General features: G+C 34.8%; 1 protein-coding gene across 1 annotated transcript in view; it reads left to right on the plus strand.

The window, feature by feature from the left end:
• Positions 1 to 14,404, plus strand: part of LOC306848311 (disabled homolog 2-interacting protein-like) — a 98,369-nt gene that overhangs the window by 44,229 nt on the left and 39,736 nt on the right. The gene's annotated exons all lie outside the window — the stretch shown is intronic.

Genomic DNA, 14,404 nt, shown 5'->3' on the forward strand with positions numbered 1-14,404 from the left:
ACCACAAATCGAGGCTTGCTGAGATCTCTAGTTTGAGATCTAAAACTATGTTCAGATTTGCAAAGATACTAAAATCTGCAATCAAAAGTCTGAGATCTCTTTGTGAACTCAAGGCATTCAATTCACATGAATTGCTTTATATTTTAATTGTATGTAATCAATTGTCTCTCTTTTTATTTATCCATTAGGAAACTTTAGGAGAATCTTCTGAGAGATGGTTGGTAGTTAAATTAAGCATTAATTTGAGATTTGAGCTATAAAAGAGCAACCTCTGTTCATCTTTGACCTGACGGTTAGCGATGAGAGTTTGAATTTGGCTTCTGTTAGTCAAACCATTATTTTCTGTCATCACCCTGCTGTACCTTTCAACAAATGTGTCAAAATGGCAAACATTTCATTTATTATTTAGCCTACTCATCCTCATCTCATTCCGAAGTCTTATGGTGAACATCCTGGCTGCTCTTTTCCAAGTAATAAAAAGTAAATGGGGACTGGGCTTGTCAAGTGCCAAAAACTGACAGAAAAATACCATAAAAGTGTTAAAAAATCCATATGACTCATGCAGCTATATTACAAATTTTCCTAAGCCATGAGATAACTCTGTGAAATTTAAGCCGCTCTTGGCTGATAATTTTCCACTTCGTTGTTGCTCTGAAATCAAATGTGGTGTCATTAGACACTTTTGCGGTATTTTTATGGTGCATTTTATGGTTCCATTTACTTTTATTGTATTGAAAAGAATGGACTGTTCAGCAAAAATGTGACTTTTACAGAAGAAAGAATCTCTTTCAGGTTTGAAATGATATGATGATCATTTCACAGAATGTTAATTTCTGAGCGAACTCTATCTATATTTATCTAAAATGCATCTCGACTTCCTTTATTCTCCATTTGTGTGGGAAATTATTCTCATTTACCCAAAAGAGAATCTCGAGAGCACTGTCTATTACATGGGAATTTGTCGAGTCACTCTACAGGACTACGGATATCATAGCAACCACGCCAAAGATTTCTCCACAGCTCACCGTCAACCTTGTGTTTCTGTGTTGCTGTGGTGTTAGCAGGCGAAAATGGCCTTGCTTGTCCAGAGATTTTATGCCTCATTTGAGCAGCATATTATCCTGGGAAGGAGATCATCAGCTTCACACTTCAAGGTGTGTGAACTGGATGTGACACACACATACTGCTTTACGGATGCTGTGGCAGCCTCTGTACCTGGCTGGATTCTGCCAGTCACAGTAAGTTAAGGGTCATTTCCTCCAGACGTGCTTGTTCTGCCTGCATGGACCTGACGGTTGCAAAGTCTGAGTCAGTGTTGCATAGTTCAGACAGGGTCTGAACTCCTTTACAGTATTTTCTACCATCTCATAGCCTAATATTTCATGAAATTGGATTTATTTTCTTTGCTTTCAGTTTTAATTTGCTTTCCTAGTCTTTTTGTGGACAAATCATTCACATTATTCCAAAGAAACATTTTTAGTCTTTAGTCCAGCAATTTTCTTCTTTCTTTCTTTTTGGATAATCTTTTTGAGTCTCAATGAAAAAAGTAAAATTGGTCTGCAAATTCCATTTCATGTTGATTTTGTTTTTGTAGCACTCTTTTTTTATAAATTGTTGTGGCACATTTTGTATTTTTTCTCATTAAATTTGCATAATCTTTCCTTGATGGACTACTTTGGGCTGTAAGTGTGCATTCTATATGTTGGCTATAAACATCAAAGCTGTCACTGATTTATTTAATGTGTCAACCAATAGTTTGAGTTTGGGGAAGGACTGCCATTTAATGTGCCTAATAGGAGTGGGGTTTAAGGGGTTTCTATTTTATTATTATTTTTGTGTTGATTGTGGTTCAGAAATTACAGAGTTGATTTGCTTAATGATCTGTTTTCACAGATTAAGCCTTAGGTTGGTAAAATGGCATGATATTAGATTCAGTTGGATTTTTAGTCTCGTTCTGCTTGCAGATGACTCTGTCTTGACCCGTGTTGATCTGTTCTGCACTACTGGCTAGCATCAGTGTATGTGGAATATGTGGTTTCATCCTTTATGGACTCTGTTATAGTGCATATTTTCCCTCTTTACCTTTTAACTCTATAAAAGCTTCCATTTAGATATCTGGTGTCCATTTGGGTGAAGAATAAGCTTTTAAAGCTTCTAACTGGCCACTGCAAAGGACTTTTATCGATAGAATTAACATATGAACTGGAAGTGATATGAAAGGGAAGTTGATTTGCTTTTATAGCAGAAGGGCAAAAATGTAGTGAATTATTTTGGGGAGTACTTTATAATAACTTATATAAGTTACTTAACATAAAGTGAAGTATGTAATTTATGCGCCACTAGTGTTACCAGGTGAATTTATATGAATAATGTATGACATATGAAAAAAATACAGTGCAATTTTTTTTTCTTTACTTTTATTCAGCAAAAATAAAAATGCATATAAAATTGCATTATATGTTTTTTTTATAAGGAAACATCTGAAGGATCATGTGACACTAAAGACTGGAGAAATTTGTGCTGAAAATTCAATTTAGACATCACCGGGAAAAAAATAAATTTTAAGTGTATTCAGATATAAAAGAGTCATTTTAAATTGTTATAATATTTCACAATATTTATATACAATGTTTTTTTACTTTAATGTTGATCAAATACATTCAGCCTTGGTGAGCAAAATACCCTTCTTTCAAAAACATGAGAAAAATCTTACCCCAAAATGTTGAAATTGTTTAACAGATCAGTACTTGATGTATATTCAGTTATAAAAATATATGAATCAAATTGTGACATTTCTAAACATTTGAATGCATTATGCAATTATATATCATATAATATATAATATTGTCACTTGCTAATCCAAGAGGAGAAATCAAACAGTCACTAAAAGACAAAACAAAAGACTTTAACATGACATTGAGCCTTAGGAGATCCCTGTACATTGCAGCCTTTGAAAGGGGCATTGGGCTTTACCTATTGATTTTACCTCTTTCTCCCAACAACCATTATCTGAACAATAACGGCAGTGAGATCTCTTCATCCTCATGTAATTGAACGAGAAATAAAGGAGGTGGCATCGTCTCGGCAGGGTGATGGATAGGGCTATTCAAAGCGTGTTTTTATTCGGCAAAGGCCATCTTCTTCACCTCTGGCTCATTTATTAGAGTTATTGCTGCATAAGCCATTGTTTTAAATCTAAGCACATGCTACTTGAAACCAATTACTGAAGCATTGTGTTCTTGTGTTTTTTTGTTTGTTTGTGTTTTTTAAGAGTCTCTTGCATCATCCGTTGGACACAGCGTGGTTTCCAGGTCAGCCTCCCTTCATGCTGCCGGCTGTTTTGCTATGTCCCACTTAATTACAAGCCTGGGAGTCGTGTAATAGAGAGAATGCATGGCCTTACTGCACTCCGCTAATATCAAGAGACATGCTCGCCCAGGGCGTGACAGTGTTGTAGTGTGCACCCTACGCCATAGATTACTGTCTTCATTTCTTTCTGTGTTTGTGTGTGTGTGTGTGTGTGTGTGTCTTTCTTCCCTAGACAAATGGCGTAATCAGAAGCTGTTATGTTATTTTGTTTATTTAGTTACCTGTGAATTTCACTGCAGATCGTCTCGTGGTTGCCATTGATGTGTGAAATCTAAAATATCTCGTTAAGCATACATGCATACCGAGATATATGAAAGAGAATTGCTTGGAAAGCATTATATGTATTTTAAGCACCATATTTGTGTACAAACATCTGATAAACATCTTTAAAATTATTTGAGATTAGAAGTGTCACAAAAACATCTGTAGAAAGCTATTCTGACATCCATCAGGAAAATTATAGTAATACACTGAAGATGAAAACACTCTAAAAATGGCACATTCGAGATGAAAACAGACTTGATGTCTTAAAGATGTATGTGAACTAGCAGTCGTGTGCTCCAGTAGTGGTCAGTTGTCATACTTTCTACTCCAGTGAATATTTCTGAGAAATAAGTAAATACTTTATTTTCATAAACCTTAAAATCTTGGCTACAAAAAAGATATTGTGTATTTCTTATGTTGTTGATCAGGAAAAGATGTTGCTTTTTAAACATAAGTTCAGAATGAAACCCATTCAATAACCTGTTATTAGTTTTTCAGCTGAATTTAATGGTTAAACAAATGAGAACAACAGAAACGATCAAACTAACAAAACAGCAACAGTATGCAAGGGCCGTGACAAGTTCTGGTTAGTCTAATGCAGTACACATAGCATGTTTTTTTTTTTTTTTATAATAAATAAAAAGAATGAAAAGTAGATAATAGAAATCGAATAGAGAATGATAATGTTACATGGTCAAGTTTTAATACAAATAAGAAAAAGTAACTAAACAATCTACTTATTTTATTTTTAAGTCTAAAGCTAAATGACAAAAGTAAAAAGTAAGAATAGAAATAGAATAAAGAGTGCTAGTGATAGAGGATCAAGTTGTTTAAAAAAAAAGAAAACAAGTAGATTGAATAGAAATAGAATAGAAAATGATGGTGTTAGAGGGTCACATTTTTTATAAAAGCAAAACAAGTAGATCAAATAGAAATATACGAGAATGGTAGTGTAAGAGGGTGAAGTTTAAAAAAAGAAAATAAGTAGATAGAATAGAAATAGAATAGAGAATGCTAGTGTTAAAGCATCAAGTTTTTTAAAAAGAAAAAGAAAATAAGTAGATGGAATAGAAATAGAATAGAGAATGCTAGTGTTAAAGCATCAAGTTTTTTAAAAAGAAAAAGAAAATAAGTAGATGGAATAGAAATAGAATAGAGAATGCTAGTGTTAAAGCATCAAGTTTTTTAAAAAGAAAAAGAAAATAAGTAGATGGAATAGAAATAGAATAGAGAATGCTAGTGTTAAAGCATCAAGTTTTTTTAAATAAAAAGAAAATAAGTAGATGGAATAGAAATAATATAGAGAATGCTAGTGTTAGAGTGTGAAGTTTAAAAAATAAATAAAAATAAAACAAGTAGATAGAATAGAAATAATATAGAGAATGCTAGTGTTAGAGGGTGAAGTTTAAAAAATAAATAAAAATAAAACAAGTAGATAGAATAGAAATAATATAGAGAATGCTAGTGTTAGAGGGTGAAGTTTAAAAAATAAATAAAAATAAAACAAGTAGATAGAATAGAAATAATATAGAGAATGCTAGTGTTAGAGGGTGAAGTTTAAAAAAAAATAAAAAATAAAACAAATAGAATAGAAATAATATAGAGAATGCTAGTGTTAGAGTGTGAAGTTTAAAAAATAAATAAAAATAAAACAAGTAGATCGAATAGAAATTGAATAGAGAATGTTAGTGTTAAAGGGTCAAGTTTTTAAAATAAAAATAAAACAAGTAGATAGAATAGAAATAATATAGAGAATGCTAGTGTTAGAGGCTGAAGGTTAAAAAAAGGAAAGTAGATCAAATAGAAATTGAATAGAGAATGTTAGTGTTAAAGGGTCAAGTTTTTAAGATAAAAATAAAACAAGTAAATAGAATAGAAATTGAATAGAGAATGCTAGTGTTAGAGGGTCTTTTCGCTACGGTTACGCCTATCGTTTACACTACTCTGGCTTTTTCAAGGTCGAAAACTGAGACTTTTGAATATGCTGCAGGCCCCATTTTAGTTTGAAAACTCCGGGGTTGCGTTTCAGTGTAAACGGACCAAAACGGAGACTTTTGAAAACAATGGTGTGGCTGCCCACATTCGCTCTGCGTATCCTTGACGACGGTGTAAACAATAACATCATGCTCATTGTTGTACACCTAGATATGTATGGGTAGATTCCCCATTCGACCGCTCCAAGCACTTAGACATGTCCGCCATCTAAATAATAGGGCTATGGTTGAACCTGCATTAATGGTCACGTGACTCACGTGACGTGCGTTTTCGGTTGTGTAGTGTAGACGGAGATCGTTTCTGAAAAGCAGCGGAAACGACAGTTCAAGTTGGTTTTTTTTCTTTAAATAAAGAAAATAAGTAGATTGTATAGAAATAGAATATAGAAGGTTAGTGTTAGAGAGGGTCAAGTTTTTTTATATAAAAATAAAACGAGACAGAATAGAAATAGAATAGAGTGTTAGTATCAGAGGGTAAAGTGTAGATTATTAAATTATTATAGCAAACTATTATTATATTAAACTATTGTTTTGACCTACAAGTATTATAATTCATAATTGCATAAAATTACAACATTTATTGCAAAAATATAATGATATAAAATTTTAGTTTGGAGAATTGTGACAACACTCCCTGGTCTCCCGTTCGTCTTTATAAGGGAACTTATGCACCTCTTTCTAAATAACCAACCTCTTAAATAATACATGCGCAAGTTGTCACTATTGACTGATATTGATTAAAGGCACACTGGAGACCACTGTCCCCCAGTATGTGGCGTCCCAGGAGATGGGGGAGGGGTGCAGCGGGCGGGGTTTGCTTTGAAGACATGTGTGTTGTGAGGGCTGTGGCGGTCTGCCCATAATGGATTAGCATCATTAAATTCAAACCTGCTTTCCTCACAAGGAGACACCCACGGCAGAGCGGCACATCCTCGCTTCCTTCCGTCCGTCTATCCCTCTGGTTTTGTCTCCATCTCACCCTGTCTTCCCCCACGGTACTCAATCTATCTGACAGGCTTTCTGTCCCCCCACCTATTTTTTATTTTTATTAGTTTCTACAGTCTCTACCCCACTGAAACCTGCACCATATTTCTGCTTTTGACCCTCTGGCAACCTCAGATATCAGCTATGAATATGACTCTCATGTACATTCAGAGCATTTATATGTTTGGCCAAGGACTTTCACCGGTCATTGATGGATATGCTTTTTTTTTCTTTTCATGAAACAACGTTTTTATCTCTCAAGGTCTGCATTTAAATGGCAAACTGAGCAAGCTTTGCGGCTTATTTACCATGGTAATTCTATGGAAATTGATGCTTAGCACTTCATGTAGCTTTTATGTGGTCATAAAACCGGTTACATATTCTGCGGTTTCTAAGGACTGTATGTGTTTTGTTAATGGTAATCTTACCAGATGCATCTCTTTCTCAAGATTTCTTATGATCACGTCCACAATTAAGCTTCCATTTTCTATCTCTTAACTCTTTGAAATCTATAATATTTAGCACTATTGTAACGGGGCGAACGAGACGTGAGACGTGCGGATACATTTGCAAACTTTGGCACAGACAAAATGCAAGAATAATCCAGAGGGCAAGCGTGGGTCTTTGATCGGTGAACAATATCCAGAGGGCTTGACAACAGGGGTAATCCAGAAACATGAGCGAAAGTCCAGATAAGGTACAAACAGAGTCCGAATGGCGAGACAAGGGTAAATCCAGGAGAAACAGACTATAAAACAAGAAACAGGTTCCGTATCGCAGCTAAAACTAGGGGAGTAATAAATGCAGAACAATACTGGAACTAAACAGAAAGGCTTGGTAAGGCAGCTAACACTAGGAGAGTGCTATATGCAGAACAATACTCAGCAGAGAGGAAGAGGAAGTCCATGGTTTAAGTAGGGTGTGTGATTGTGGGATAATTCTCAGGTGTGAGCGTGTGATTGAGACAGCTGTGTGTACGTAGTGCAATGAATGATGGGAAATGCAGTCCAGGGTAATATATGACAGTCTGTGTCGTGTGAGAGTCGATTTGATGGAAGAGTGACCTCTGGTGGCGAGCGAATGAAAGTCCATGGAGCTGTTTCATGACAGCTATTGAATCCAGGTCCAGGTCTGCCTTATAACAGTTTATTACATTGTTTTAATAGGAAATCAGCGGGTTTCAATGGTAAAGGAACAGTTCGGAACAGGAACAGGTTTTTTTTAGCTTTTTTTTTTTTTTTTTTTTACTGTATTGGTCAGTATTGGTGACCTATTTTCAGCTTTAGCAAATCTCAAAATAAATTTTCAGATACAGTACATTTATAGTGCCTAAACTACATTTTTTTAGTTGTGTTTTTTTTGTGTGTTTTATTTTAAAATTATTTAAAATACATATATACTACATTTATCTCTGTCAGCCTAATTTATATCACTAAACATTGAAGGATTTTTTTATTACACCAAAGCATGGTTCTCCATTCTTGGCCACACGTCACTTCACTTCAAAGGCCTTGATAACAACAGTGTTACATAAAGATTTCTTTTTGACCCAGCAGTTCAATAACACTCTTTTTTGGCAACATTTCCCTCCTTGTCTTCATTTCAATCTCATTTTGAATGCTTGACATGGTACATTATAGATCGGGCCTGTGGATGATGTATAGTAATGAAATTCTTGTAAGCAGGGCTGTGTTTGACATCTTCACGGACAAGGACGTTGACCTCTCTATCCCACAGATCTTTATTGGGAGGAATCACTGAATCCCATTGTTATGACGTGAAGTAATGCTTGAGCCAAAGGGCAGAATAACCTTCTTGATAAAACAACTTCCAGCTGAATGACTTCTGAATTTAAATTCAACACAGCATAAATAGAAATGCTCAGGTATTGTTAAAGCAATGTTCTGGAGTCAATTCAAGTTAAGCTGTATTGACAGTATCTCTGACATGCTGTTGATTATCTTAGGAAATCATTTTGACTCATCACTGGCGTTAGACCAGGACAAACATTAAAATATGTGTGTTTGCACGCAGTTTCAACAGTATAGATGACTTCATGATCAAACATGAACAAATGACTCTTCTGAGTCATTCTTTTTATCAAATCAAACACATGCAGCAATTAAGTGTAGTCTGATTCATGAATAAGTCACTCTTTTGAATCAAACCACATCCAAGCTGTATGTGAGACTTCAAGACTTCTTGTTTTAGATTGTTGGGATTTTTAATTTAGCTATGAGTCTGTGTAAAGTTAAATACAATCTTGGAGTTCCTTTGTCAGTAACACATAACTAAAAGATAAGTTAATAACTTTACAGGTCAAATCATATTCTATATAAGAATTAATAGGGGTGCATATGAGCTTCATATTTCTGCTTTTTAAATCCGTCTTGCTCCACAGACTTTCATTGTCTGCATAGACATTCTTTTTTTACAAGCTGAGGGACAGATAGAAATAATTTTGTTGGTAAATGACAGCATAGCAGAGATACTGTGAATTAAGCTTATACAGTTGTGGTCAGAATTATTGAAACCCTTGGTAAATATGATCAAAGAACACTGTGAAAATTAACCTGCTTTGTTAATCCTTTTGATCTTTTATTTAAAAAATTCACAAAAAGCTAACCTTTCATTGGATAATAAGAATTTAAAATGGGGGGAAATATCATTATGAAATAAATGTTTTTCTCAAACACACGTTGGACACAATTATTGCACCCCTAGAAATTCTTAAGAGTAAAATATCTCTGAAGTATACTCCCATTCATATTCACAATTTTGAGCACTCTAGGGTGATTATGAACATGAAATTATCCAGCCATGGCTTCCTGTTTCACAGAAATATAAATAGGAGGGAAAACAAAGCCCAAATTCCCTTAATCATCCATCACAATGAGAAAAAACAAAGAATATATTTCTGATGTGCAGCAAAAGATAATTGAGCTTCACAAATTAGTGAAGTGGCTTTAAGAAAAGAGCTAGAGCAGTGAAAATCCCCATTTCCACCATCAGGGCAATAATTAAGAATTTCCAATCAACAGAAAATGTAATGAAACTGCCTGGAAGAGGACGTGTGTCTATATCGTCCTAATGCACGGTGAGAAGGAGAGTTTGAGTGGCTAAAGACTCTTCAAGGATCACAGCTGGAGAATAGCAGAAAATAGTTGAGTCTCGGGGTCAGAAAACCTTAAAAAAAAATTGTCAAACAGCCCCTACATCACCACATGTTGTTTAGGAGGGTTTCAAGAAAAATTCTCCTCACTCATCCAAAAACAATCTCCAGCATATTCAGTTATCAGACAGGACTGGCACTTCAAATGGGACTGGCTTCTATGGTCAGATGAAACTAAAAAATGAGCTTTTTAGCAGCAAACATTCAAGATGGGTTTGGTGAACACAGGGATAAAAAGTACCCCATGTGTTCAATGAAATATACTGCTGTATTTGTGATGTTGTGGGCCTATATTTCTGCTGGAGGTCCTGGACATCTTGTTCAGACGCATGGCATCGTGGATTCTATCAAATACCAACAGATAAAAAATCAATAAGTGACTGATTCTATTAGAAATCTTATAATGGGCCATGTTTGGATCTTCCAACCGTACAATAATCCAAACACAAACCTCAAAAACAACACAAAAATGGGTCACTGAGCACACAACCAAGCTTCTGCTGGCCATTCCAGTCCTCTGACCTGAACTCTGTAGAAAATGAGTGAGGTGAACTGAAGAGAAGAAGCACCGTCATGGAGCTGTGAATTTAAAGGATCTGGAGTGATTCTGGATGAAGGAATGGTCTCTGATCTCTTGTCAGGTGTTCTCTAACCTCATCAGGCATTATAGGAGAAGATTTAGAGCTGTTAAACTGACAAATGGAGGTTTCAAAGTATTGAATAAAAAGGTGTCGTTAATTGTGACCAATGTGTATCAGAGAAAAACATTTATTTCATAATGATATTTCCCCCCATTTTAAATTCTTATTATCCAATGAAAGGTTAGCTTTTTGTGAATTTTTTAAATAAAAGATCAAAAGGATTAACAAAGCAGGTTAATTTTCACAGCCTTCTTTGATCATATTTACCAAGGGTTCCAATAATTCTGACCACAACTGTAGTTTGAAACTGGAACATTCTTTTAATTATTTGAAAGAAGTTACATCTTCAGCTTAAAGCAAACTAAAGCATTGAGTTTTATATACAATGCCTATGCAACATATATGTATTTTAGAGGTATTTAACCAGCATCTTGCAATTTGTTCACTGTCTAATTTGTGAGACAGAAACAGTGAAAGCAAACTTTTGGATTGAGCCAACAAAAGTAGTGAATTAAATTAGGAATTGCAAAATAATGTGATAAACTTCAGATTTGTGCTATTTCTTGCACTGCTTTATACAAAATAGAGTTTGCAAAAGAGTGATGGTCCAATTAAGGATAAAACTGAATAGATGGATTGCAATTTACATTTTAAATGATGGCTTAACTTTGCACTGTTGTTTTGACAGCAGAGAATGCTGGTTAGCTCTAGTAATGGAGCTTCTTTGCAATGACCATGACCTGAGCAAATTGATTTACTCTAGGAAGAGTACGTCTAATTCGCACTCAAATCCAGGAGGATAGCAGAGAGAGGAACAGCTTGAACGCAGCTGTCATTTCTGTCACCTGATTTTTCTGTTCATTGTACAGTGGTTGAGATGAGGCCAGTCATTACACCGCCGTCACTCACAGCCTGTCAGCGTCCGGCAGATCCCGCCCTGACAGCTCATCAGCTTCTGGAATTTTCCAAACGTCTGTACCATACTGATCACTCATGCTTCATAATTGCCTGGAATATATTACACGAGGTATGGCAGACCATATAAAGGCAAACCAAAAGCAAACCCATGTGAGCCGGAAATTGTCAATCAAGTTAGTAGATTTTCTACTTTTTTGATCGAAATTCAGGGAGTAAGTGAGCAGTTGAATATAAATATCTCGTTACAGAGTTGTAGCTATTGCACACTAAAGCTGGTTTATACAATTTGTAAGATGCACGTTAATTTCGCTGCCCATATTAACAGATTACAGAATTCAAACTAAGCACATAAACTATAGATATATTATTCTCTATTCTCTTATTGAATGTTTTTATTTAATCTAATTTCACTATGAAGCAATAAAAAAATTATCAAGCAAACTACACTGTAAAAAAGAAATCAGTAAAAATAGGGCACAATGTACTGTATTAATAAGAAGCAATATACTGTATTTATCATTTACAGGTGTTTTACCTGTATTTTGAATTTTGCACTTCATTGCGTTGTGTTTTAGAGTTAATGGAAATATCTGTATTATAAGTGAAGTGAATTTTGTTACAGTCAAGTTATGGCATAATTATCAGTAGCTCACTCCTGATAACCATTTAATAATTTATGGCTTTTATCAGTGGCGAATATTCAGTATTAATGTTATTTTCAGTTTAGACCTGTGTACACAACAGAAGGACAAAGCACAACACAAACCTGCAGCTGTGCTTAATGTCTATCACGTGCCAGTTACAAGAGCTGTGTGAAACGGGCCTAAGTGTGTAACTGTGTCTGGCAGATGTATACTTCAAGGATCAATGACAAATCAAATGATCAGATATGCCTTTGTTATAACACGTAGTAATCTTTCAAGCAGCAGTTCTGTGTGGCCACTGCAGTGGTTTTTATAGTCTACCTACCCCACTAAATGGCCACACATGCAGACGCACACAAAATTGGCATTTCTTCACACGGCTTAGTGCGGTTCACTCTCATTGAGACTCTCAGACAGGTATTTTGTCTCCTTTGTCACAGCTTTCTTTTGCATTTGAAACAGTTTCTTATACCCTTGCGAGTTAGGCTTTCATTCGTGACACTTTGTTTATTATAAGGTCTTATTGAGATGCACACTACCTTGTAGAGTGTATATGCAATTTTGTGTTGTTGTCCCTCAAAACATCTTAGCAATCATCATCATTTAATGACAAGGTAATTTGTGTCAACAACTTGCAGTCTGTAGAGGGAAATTGCAGATGAAATTGCACCAGTTATGAAAGCAGTCAGTCGCTGGGTACAAAAGCTAATCTTACCCTCTAGAGTTGCCATAGTAACAAAGATAAATATTAAGTACAATTCAATAAGCCGTTACACTTTTCTCTTGTTACATACACATTAACGAATTCACATCATCAGTGTGTGTACCTTTTGAGGTCACGTTCGAGCTGTCACGGCGAGTGCGGCATTTCGAATTGACGGATACCGCGTGACCCTTTGCGAGAACAGGCTCTGAGGCAACCGTGACTGAATTAAACCTGTAGCAATGTCATCCAGCACCTCTGTAATTAACACGTTTTGCAGTTATGTTGTCCTGGCGGGTTGTTAGCATAGTTACTGGAAAACTAGGTCAATATGATGCGTCATAATTCCAGCCTATAAGGCAACAAATTGTGAAAAGGGAAATAGGGGGGCGGTTTTATGGTTCTGCGCGTATTCAGTGGTCTGTAGTTGTAGCTAATGGAGCCGGAAGAGACAGGAGGAGAATGTTAACAACACTGAGGGGAATGTTAGAGGTCGTGGACTGAGCTAACAGAGTGAAGGGACTTCCTGCGTTCTGCTACAGCCTGAGATTATTTAAGGAATTGACATTGTTACAACGATTTGTTTCTTCTGTGGAGCACAAAATAAAGTATTGTCTACTTTTATCAATCAAAATATAACCGCTTGTTTCAGAGTGAAGCACGGCACTGTTTTTTTTTTTTTTTTCTTACACAAACATTTCATGATCCAGTATTTTCTGTCTCTGAGTGGCACATTTTTCAGTAAATGCTGCAACATATAAATTAATATCTGCATTTAGGTTGCTACAAATTACAGCAACCATCTTTACAAACTTTTATAAGTAGCCCTTTTAAACCAGCTGTTGTCGGTTGTCAACAAAATCTTTAAAAAGCTACTAAAAAGAAAATAAAAAGCTTGATGGTTTAACATTGAAAATAAAAAAAATAAGGCAACCATAAATATTAGTACTGCAAAGTTGTCCAGTAAAATAAATGTATACGATTCTTCTTATAACATAATATAGTATAATATTTTAACATATATTTTAAGAATAATATATAAATATATATTTTTATATAATTTTTACATTTTGCAGTGAAATATTACAATATGAATTTCTTATTTTATTTAATATTTTATTTAATAATAATAATCCACTATTATTGTTTATTATTATTAATGATAATAACAATATTATTATTAATGATTAAAAATAAGAAATGTTATTGTTTTATAGTATATTAAAATCAGTAAAATGGCCTAATTGTGCATTCCTACAAACAAGCACAGCAAACCTGGAGCTTTTAGTTTAAATTAAAATTTTCAATCACAGCTTTTATCAGAATCACATTTATAAATCATCCAGCCCTGTATTTAAAGTGCAAGGGGTCCAAAATTATTTAGTCATTTAGCAGACGCTTTTATCTTAAGGTGACTTACAAATGAGTGTTACAAAAATCAACAAAAGAGCAATGAAATGCAAGTGCTAATAAATAACATAAACATAACATAATATATATAGCAAAATAACATAAGCATAACATCACTATTGTCCAAGTCTTCTGAAGCCATTCAGTGTTTTTTTTTTTCTCGATATTCACTAAAAACTCTCTGCTTCTTTTCAAATACAACAACCTTAGGCATAACATGTCAGGTTTGGAATATAGCACATGGCTTGTACGAACCACTTTTATAGTGTTGTTGGTTGGTTGTCATGCTTTGTCATATTTCTCCT

This window comes from Barbus barbus (assembly GCF_936440315.1).
Source record: "Barbus barbus genome assembly, chromosome: 28".
NCBI lineage: Eukaryota > Metazoa > Chordata > Actinopteri > Cypriniformes > Cyprinidae > Barbus > Barbus barbus.